The 9,174-nt window shown below is 42.3% G+C and overlaps 1 long non-coding RNA gene across 1 annotated transcript; it reads right to left on the reverse strand.

The window, feature by feature from the left end:
• Positions 1–2,173: 2,173 nt before the first annotated feature.
• On the reverse strand, positions 2,174–8,952 carry LOC128758974 (uncharacterized). The gene is made up of 3 exons (XR_008414558.1): positions 8,728–8,952; positions 7,523–7,702; positions 2,174–2,475 (listed from the first exon to the last, which is right to left on the reverse strand). It is a non-coding gene; the product is annotated as an uncharacterized LOC128758974 (long non-coding RNA).
• Between the last annotated feature and the right edge of the window lie 222 nt (positions 8,953–9,174).

Genomic DNA, 9,174 nt, shown 5'->3' on the forward strand with positions numbered 1-9,174 from the left:
CAGTTCTCATAACATCCAACATTTTGAGGGATTGAATACAATTCATATTTGTGATAAGTACCACTCTTATTTGGCAACTTCGTTGCCTTTTCTCTTTTACATGTGCTGTGCTAAATGTGTGGACTCAGATTATACGGTTTTATCTCATCTTGCTGTTCTAGATGTGGAGGTGCAGACCTCCAAATGATGAGTCTCAAACTGACCTCATCCTTGATTCACTTAATGTCAGCAGCTTTGGAATGAAATGGCAATACAGTTGTTTCAGATCACCACCGGGAGCCTTGAATTCAATAGAAAAATGGCTTTTAGCAACGTACATGCATATACTGCCCCAATTTCTACAAGGCAGTTTTCCCCTAAAAAAGACAAAATAACATGAAACACATTTAATATACAGTTAAGAAAACTGAATAAATAATATAAGAATCTAAATTTGTATTAGTTTTTAATGATTACCTTCCGATAAATTATTAAATTTCTTTTTTGCTCATCAATTCAGAAATGGATAACTGAACTGACTGCGAGGTCAAGTTCCTCAAGATGACAAAACGCCTGTTACTCCAATTCCATGAAGCAGTTTGGCCCCAGAGTAATCACCGGCCCACATCTCTTCCTGACAGAGGTCACAGGAACATGAGCTATCAGGGGTAGAACTCGCGTGCGGCGGCTTGTGTCGAGTCGAGCCTGTGTCCCAGGAGAGAGCAAAGGTCAGGACCCTATCTGCCTGCCTGATTTAGGGCACTCTGGACTCTGGCTCCATTAAGTGCAGTGACAGAGGTAGTGACCGTGACCACCACAGGGGATTAGAATTCATCACTAAAGGCATTTGTTTTGTTTGCCTGACGTGAATCGACTAATTTTACAGACAAAAACTGGGCTGCAACATTTCATCAGCGATAATTTAGGTATCACAAAATGCTAAAATCTAAAGTGAAAAAAGACCATTTGGATGAATGTGTATGAATTATTAATAGGAAAGTCAAGCAGTGAGCTCTTCATTGTAATCAGCTGCAGAAATCCTTGTGTTTAAAGGTTTGCCGTTTATACATTAGTTCACACCAGGGGCCTCGTGTGGGTCTTTGACTGTATTAAAACTATGAAATTGCTCATGTAGAAATGGTTCGGTCAGCTAAATAATTATTATAAATGTATTTATTTATTATAAATTATTAATAATTTATTTGTGATTTTTAAAACAATTTAAAACAAATGATTACCAATTATTTTATTTTGAAATATTTTATTTTAAGCATTTTGTCACGATAAAACAATAATATTTCTTTAGCTTTTTAGTTTATTTCACAATGACGTTTTGTCCATAGATCTTTAATGACATATATTTATATGAAATGTACACAAATATTGTCATGCCATAATTACGTTTGTTGATATCAGCACTTGCAATATTGTTTTCTAGATACAGGAGAACCATTGAAAAGTTTCAGAGTGAAAGGGAAGCTTCTTCGGACAGTAGAGAGGACTGATGTGGTGAATGGTTTCGAGAGTGGCACTGACTGGAAGTGCTTGATATCTGTCACCGAGTCGTGGGGGCAGCAGCTTCAGCAGTGCATGCATGTGGTCAATGAGGAGACGAAGAGGATAGGTGTGACCAAGTAAAGTGATCAGGTTGGGCTTGAAGGAGGAGGCTTGAAAAATACACTTGTTTTTGCTGAATATTTTTGTTTTTCTCTTTAAATGAATCAGCACTTTTTTTCATGATTGAGGTTTAGAAGTCTGAATTCATCCATCGGTGCCTTGCAGCACAAGAATTTGATGGAACTGAGGGCACTTTCACGAAGTGAAGTGAATCGCAACCCACATTTATGAACTCTTCCTTTCTGAATGAAATCCTGAACTCGCACCTAGAAGGGCTTGTTCCTTGTGTGCCGCACTTCCTGACTAAGCCTTTATATACCGATGACACTACAGGGAGCACTGAGGCTGTCCTGGGTCCATGGGTATGTAGATGGTTCCAGTCACTGCAGATGCAGGATCATGAACTTGATGTTGACAATGCTTGCTGTATGACAGTGTCTCTGTCCATGGTGCTGGGAAGTAACAAGCACGGAGAACAGTTTGTTCTTCATTACCTCCATGTTTTTAAAATAATTTTCCACTGTCTGTTTCCACTGTCAAAACCCTTTACCCACCAAAACATCACAGACACCAGTGATAGAATGATCATAAGCTTTTATTTTACAGGTGACCAAACAATGACATTTCAAATCCTCTTTTATGATTGATCTTTTTTCCCAGCGATGAAGACGGTGTTTAGATGTCAGAGCATGTGCATGCTTTCATTCAAGCTGGCCCAGGCTATGTACAGAAGCAGAGCTGGAACCAGCTCCTGCTGCAGTGTTGATGGTTTCAGTGCAGACAACAAGTCACACTTGGCTCCATCGGTCTACACAGGAAGAGCGTCTGCATGTCTTCAGCTCTCGATCATGTGACCCACTGCACTCTGAGGTGGCTCTCCTGAAAGACACAAAGAGAAACAGTTAATTGAAAACAGTTGTATGAACAGAACAGTGAGGCCTCAAATAAAAATGGGGGTATAGACTAGACTTTCCTCACTCATTCACTCTCACATCATCCACATAACAGTTTCACTTCTCCTCCCTTCCCCTGGCCAGCGCCATCCCTTCCAATTGTTCCCTCACTCCTGAACAATACCAAAGATGCTACAACTCCTCTGCTTGAGGGAGACGTGCTCCTCAGTCGGGGAGCTCCTTGTCTGCCTCTGTGAACACCTTACGCTGGTGGTGACTTGTAATGAGCGTCGGTGCGTGCGCAGACGGATACAGACGTTCTGTGTCATGTGGGAGCGAGCGAGGAGGTGAGTGAGAATGATGAATGTGAAATTTCAGGAGTTCCCAGGGTCTGGGGAGTGCTTGAATGGCACGGGGGGTCGACAGCAAGAGGGTTGGGGTGGGGGTGTGTCGGCCCAGCTGTTGGGGGGGACCTGTGTCTTGTCTCCTCCACCGCCCTCCCTGTCTCTCCCTCTCCCTCTCTGACAGGCTGTCCTTTTCACCAGCGCATTGCCGGGCCGTCCGGCCTGCTGCCATAACAACGCCCTGACCCGTCCGACATAGTAACGCCACGCAGTCACCACGGAGGAGGAGGAAGAGTCCAGACATTTCTACCCTGTGAACTTGAACTTGACTGGCAGTCTGAGCCACTGGCGGGGGAGAATGGAAATCAGCTCCTTTGAGATTTTGTTCTCAGATTTGGCTGCTAATCGCAGACACTTTTGTTTGCCGTGATTAATCGGATGTTTGTGTGGCTGACACGACCCAAAGTTTGGGCGAAGTGCGCGGAGAATTGCTGATGGAGTAGTTTTGTTCCAACTCCAAACTGTTTTATCCAACACGTTTGAGCCTGAGATGACTGCAGGAGAAGAAAAACAAAGCTACGCCTGGTTGTTGTGTTTACACACGCAGGTTGGTTTTTCCTCTGATCCCTGCGCTCTGTCATCGTCTGCTCCTGTTTATCTCCATCCATCTCGACCTGCGTCTGGGTGACGGGCTTGTTGGCTAATGAATGGTGACTGGGACACCTCAGGGGTCTCAGCCCCTCAGACTCACTCGACCATGGGAACGTAGGAGCTGTGAAAGGTCCTCTGTCACTGTTACAAAGCCAAGAACAAGCCATGGCGGGATAATCGCGTTTATCCCCAGATTAAGACAGGATCGCAGCTGCGGTGTCCTTGTCTTGGGGGGTGGCGGGGGGAGAAGCGGGTCTCTGGGGTGAAGGAACATAACACCCACCTCTCTAAGGCAGCGCAGGTATCAGAACCTGACAGTGGAGTGTATTATATCATGTTTAATGATCGAAAACTAGCGGTGTTATTATGATAAAATTTACATTTAGTTTAAGTCCATATATATATATATATATATATATATATATATGTATATATATATGTATATAATGTATACAAGATGTGTATCAACAGAGAAAAGCGAAAATAAAATGCTGCCCTATTATGTCTTATGTGCAATGTCAGTTAAGTAACTCCTAACCTTTACATTTTAAAATATTATGCTTCTGCTAAACTTATCTGTAGTTCAGTACATTTTTTTCTGTCTTGCCGTTTAATTTATTCGTCTGTATTGACGTTCAAGTGGTCCACTGGGTTTGACAAACTCTTGGCTAGACCACACATGTCCATTCATACCATTATACCCACACACACGCCGGCGGTGAGAAAGTCAGTGGCAGACATAAAGAGGCAGGAAGACAAAGGACCGACTTCTTTCCAGGAGACGTTCTCATGGCGGCGGTGTTAACACCAGCATCTGCCACGTCTGGTTTGGGTTTGGGGTTCCCACCTCTGTGCCCGCCGCTCGCCGAGACACCCTCTTTCTCACAGTCAGTGTGACGCGGGATCAACCCCACACTCGGGCGACCTGCTGCCCGATCTCACTACATCCGTCACAAACACGACGTGCACACAGGCTCTTTGTTTATGCAGTCGCCGTACAGTATCTTCACTCATTTCAGCACCACTGGCACCTCCCCCCACCCGCCAGTCTAATTACAGCACGCTCTCTAATAAAGGAACAGTCCCTCTTTATCACACCATTCATGGCGCCCAGCACTGTTACAGTGAGGACCATCAATTTATGCAGGTGTCATTGTTAGCCAGGCTCATGAGCTCATGATACTTCAGGTGAACACCTGAATAATTACAGTAACAGAGGGAGACATAAGTATTTGTGCACCAACAAAACTTCTCATCAGTTTGTAAAACATATTTAAAAAATTATGTCTTAGTCGTCAAATATTTCAGTTTCAAACAAATTTCACGAACTACACATGAATATTTAATTATCCAACATATTTAATATTAGAAAGCCTGAACCTCCGTGCAGGCCCGGGAAGCCTGTTTGGTGCTACTGCGCCTTTAAATTCTCACCGCTCCCCTCGTATCTATGCAATTATGTTAATATGCAGAGCATGTCTGGCTGCTATTCATTATCGACTGGAATTGCGTGATTGTTTCCTTTATTTCCATCTTTGTGAAGCCGCTCTTGGGTTTTTTTTTTTGGGGAGGCCTGTTTTATCCCGCAGCCTGGCAGGGAGACCAGCGACCAGTTCCAAGACTGGACAAAGACAGTGTGCAACCTGCAGAGGCGTGAGTGTGTGTGTGTGTGTGTGTGATGCCAGGGTCGTGTCTTGTGGTGCAAAGTAAGAAGGCTGTGTGTTCCAACACATTTGTTTCAAAATAAAAAGCCGCTTTGTTTCTGTGTTTATTCAGTAAATAGGTCATTCATGTTTTTGTTTTAATATGTGTCTTTGAAGGCTTCAATAGAGCCAATGAAGCTTATACAGTTTGACTTATTTTCAAGTGTGTTTACCATGATGTTCTTGAATTGGGATGTAAATTGGACTAAAACATAATTCATAATGCAAATGTAGCTTTCAACGTCATAACATTTCAGCTCAGACCTGACTCATTTGGATCATTAAAAAAAATAGTTAAATTTAAATGGGAACAAAGGAGAGTTCGGGGGCAACATGAGACCTGAGAGAGTTGAAGCTGAATAATAGATAAGTCACTCTTTAACATTGCTCAAACCACAAGTTAAAAACAAATGTTCATATGTTGACGACGCAGTCTTGGTCACACTGCAGCAGAAGGGCTCATATTTTATCTGTGAATGACGTAATAATGTGACATTAGGGTGACAAATATCAACATTCCAAGCTTTTGTGTAGGTGTCACTAATGACGGTCGGCTTGTCCAGTCAACTTTTCCTTCCTTAAATTTCAACGGCTGCTATCAAATCTAGTGCTGAGCCGCACGTCACACGCTGAGAAATGGTGGAGCGAAGTTCCTGCTATTCGTTCCACTCCCTCCTGCATCAGCTCCGCAGCCTCCGTCGCAGCACCTGGGAAACTAACCCGACTAATGAACCAGCAGTTACTGATGTCGCATCGCGGAGTCGTGAACGACAAAGAAGGAAACGATAAACCAGACAGGCTGCTAACGAAGCTCCAATTAACGCCGCCGCCTCCTCCGAACCTGCACAACCATTTTACAGCAGCAGAGAGCCTGTCAAGATGGCTTCCACGGACATGCCAGACGCTGGAACAGTCCAGGAGGAGGCCTTCACCGGGCCACCGCAGCAAACAATAAGCTCCTTTAAGGTTCACACCAGACCAGACATGGACTGAGGCTTATATGTAAGTCACCCTTTTATCACCAGGTATTTTGAGCCCAGGCCCTGAATGTTTTGGTTCCCACTCCTAGTTCCCGAATGGAAATTTGTCATTCAAGTTTATTGATTACATTAAAATAAAAAATAAAAAATCACACAGAATTGTTTCTGCTGCAGACGCACAAAATAACAACACTGTAAAAATATGAAGTATATTATGGTACAGTGTTGTGCTACGTAGCTATTGTGAAAAGAAATAGTCTTTTACCCAATAAACGCAGCCAACAGTATCTATATTACATCAGGGCCTAGCTATTAAGAAAAACGTTTCATATTGATATGATAAAACGCATGTGAGTGCCCTAATATTCCAGTGCATTCAAGTTTAACAATTATAATAGAGCAATGCTTTTTTCAGAAAAATAAGATTCTCTTACATGCATTTAATTGATCTATTCTTATGACAGAGCCTGACTCTGATAGCTTTGTTATGACAACAACATTTTTTTCCCTTACATGACTTTGAAAGTGTATTTTATTTGGGACTCATTGATATAAATATAAATATGAAAACTAATAAATCCCATGGAGTAATCTATAGTATATCTATATATCTATAGCCTGGAGCTATAAGAGACAATGCTGTTTGATATAGAAATATCTAGAAGGGAGTAATATTAAAATAAAAATACAAAAACTATTACAATAAAGGTGCTCATAGGGAGTTACTTTTTGGGCCTTAACCTCACAAAAACTGATTTTGAATTGTTAATTGTTTAATCTGTAGAACTCGATGACACAAATTCAAATTTTGACAGGAATCAAATTTGGGGGGATGATGTCTGACATGCAGGATGTTCATTTCCTATCATTAACTCCATTACAAAGGCAATGCGTTCTACTGTACTGTGTGGTTGTCCACGTTCGGATCCTATTGCACATCTGCACTGATAAAAAAAAAAAGGTAACACGAGGGGAGACAATAACTGTAATAAAATGGTTCTTATTACTTCATTAATGTGTGTGTGTTATGCTAAAATGTGCACTTTTTTTATTATACTAAAGTACATGAGCAAATAATCTGGAGTTTAGCGACTCAGTTGTTGATTATTTATCACTTCACATTTGAAATACATTTGTTAAATGGGAAAGAAACATAACGTGTCAGGAATGACGGGAGGTCTGATGCTTTGGTTTGCTCTGTTATTACTGTCTTACTACTATAATTTCCAAAATTCATTTGATGATAAGCGTTTTTTCTAGGCTGTTTCTCTGGTTTCACAGTAGAGTTGACCATGTGGACAGAAGAACAGTTCGAGTGATGTGACAGAACATTCCCAGTCGCATCAGAGACCTACCTCAGAGACAGATCTCGTCTTTTGACACGTCATTTCCAGGTGTTTGAAGGCCATTCCTACTTTCGGTTATCTAGCTTTATGATGGATGATTAACACTCATACAGCTAGATAACCAAAGACAGGAACAGACTCCGCTCGCTGGCTCCACACTGGGCAGCAGGTGTGTGCGTCTGCAGCATCCTGGGAGGAAACAAAGACAGTTTCAGTAAATCCTTCAAGGTCACTAAGTCATTTACAGCATCTCTGTGAACACCTCCATTGTCTCAAACTCATTATTTGCCTGCTGGTTTGCTTCTCTCTTCAAACATAAACTTTGCTGAGATCTACAGGATTGGTGCCACAGCAGGGAAAAATGGACTGTAAAATAGATGGAAAATCCTACAATTTAAATGTGATAAAATGTTCTCTTTATGTTCATATTTGTGTGTCTTTATCATACAAATGAAAGGTATTGTTCACCAACAGCCACTTATTTCTCCTGGCTCTTAATACAAATTAAATTCAAGGTTTTAAATACACCAGAGGGCAGCGAGAAACTGAGGCCTGAAAATAAAACACTGCCTTGAAAGTCGCACTAGAAATCTAAAAAAAACAAATGTGTATTATTCTGCTTTTACTGGATGAATTCTTCATAAATATATTTAAGCTCTGTGTATTAAAAACCACACAGCAAGTCAAGTCATTAAATATGAGAAATGTTTTTTTTTAATTCAGTATTTTTTTTACCGTTTGTGATGTAATGAATTACTTGATGAAACGAACTACTTCTTTATCGTCACCTGCTTGTTATTACTGGCCAATAACCCCGCTGTGAACCCACGCAACGTCTGACGTCAGTGGTCTTAATTGGTAGCTAAATATGTGAATTTGTCATGTTATATTTTTAAATCAAACCCTGACACACACATGGCGTCTCATAGTGTGAAGATGAAGACTCCGGCTATTGCCTCAAATGTGTTATAGAGGGGAGGAAAAAAGGATTTAGAAAAACCCACAACACGTTTTTAACACGAATGAATGACGTGGATCTTAAATGAACTGAGGTTTCCGTTTTTGTGGCTTGGAAATGCACATTATTTCGGCTAAATTTGGATAACACCGATCCAGAAACGGTGTCCTGTCAGGCCGCCGGCACCTGAACGCACCACAATTACGAGCATCCTGATGGACTAACGGGAGAACATTTCTCATCTGGATCAACTCACCGAACGGACCAAGGATCCATGAGCACCTTCTGCATCCACCAAAACATCCACATGTGGATGGCGGGAGGGTCTCGCGCCTCGCACCACTCGCGCTGATCGGATGGATAAACGTGACCAACTTGAGGTCGGACTTGATCCTCCGCGTGGTTGTATCCGATTCGGGGCCGAGGGCGGCGGGAGATGCTGCGGCTTCCACCCGCCGTGCGAGCGCCTCCAGTCCGCTGCTGAGACTGCGCCGTGTCCCCTTCACCTCCGGCTCTGCTCCTAAATGCACCCCCCGTACCCGAGATCGTGACGTCATAATGACACTCCCGATACCAGCCAATCACAGCGCAGATGCGAATGTGGGTGTGTCGTCGTTTAAATAATTATTCTAATTTATTTTAATCAACCATTTGAAGGAATGTCTTCAGCAGCTGCTGAGAGTTTGCTTTAAATTAAGAATAA

Source organism: Synchiropus splendidus, chromosome 5, assembly GCF_027744825.2.
Source record: "Synchiropus splendidus isolate RoL2022-P1 chromosome 5, RoL_Sspl_1.0, whole genome shotgun sequence".
Classification (NCBI taxonomy): domain Eukaryota; kingdom Metazoa; phylum Chordata; class Actinopteri; order Syngnathiformes; family Callionymidae; genus Synchiropus; species Synchiropus splendidus.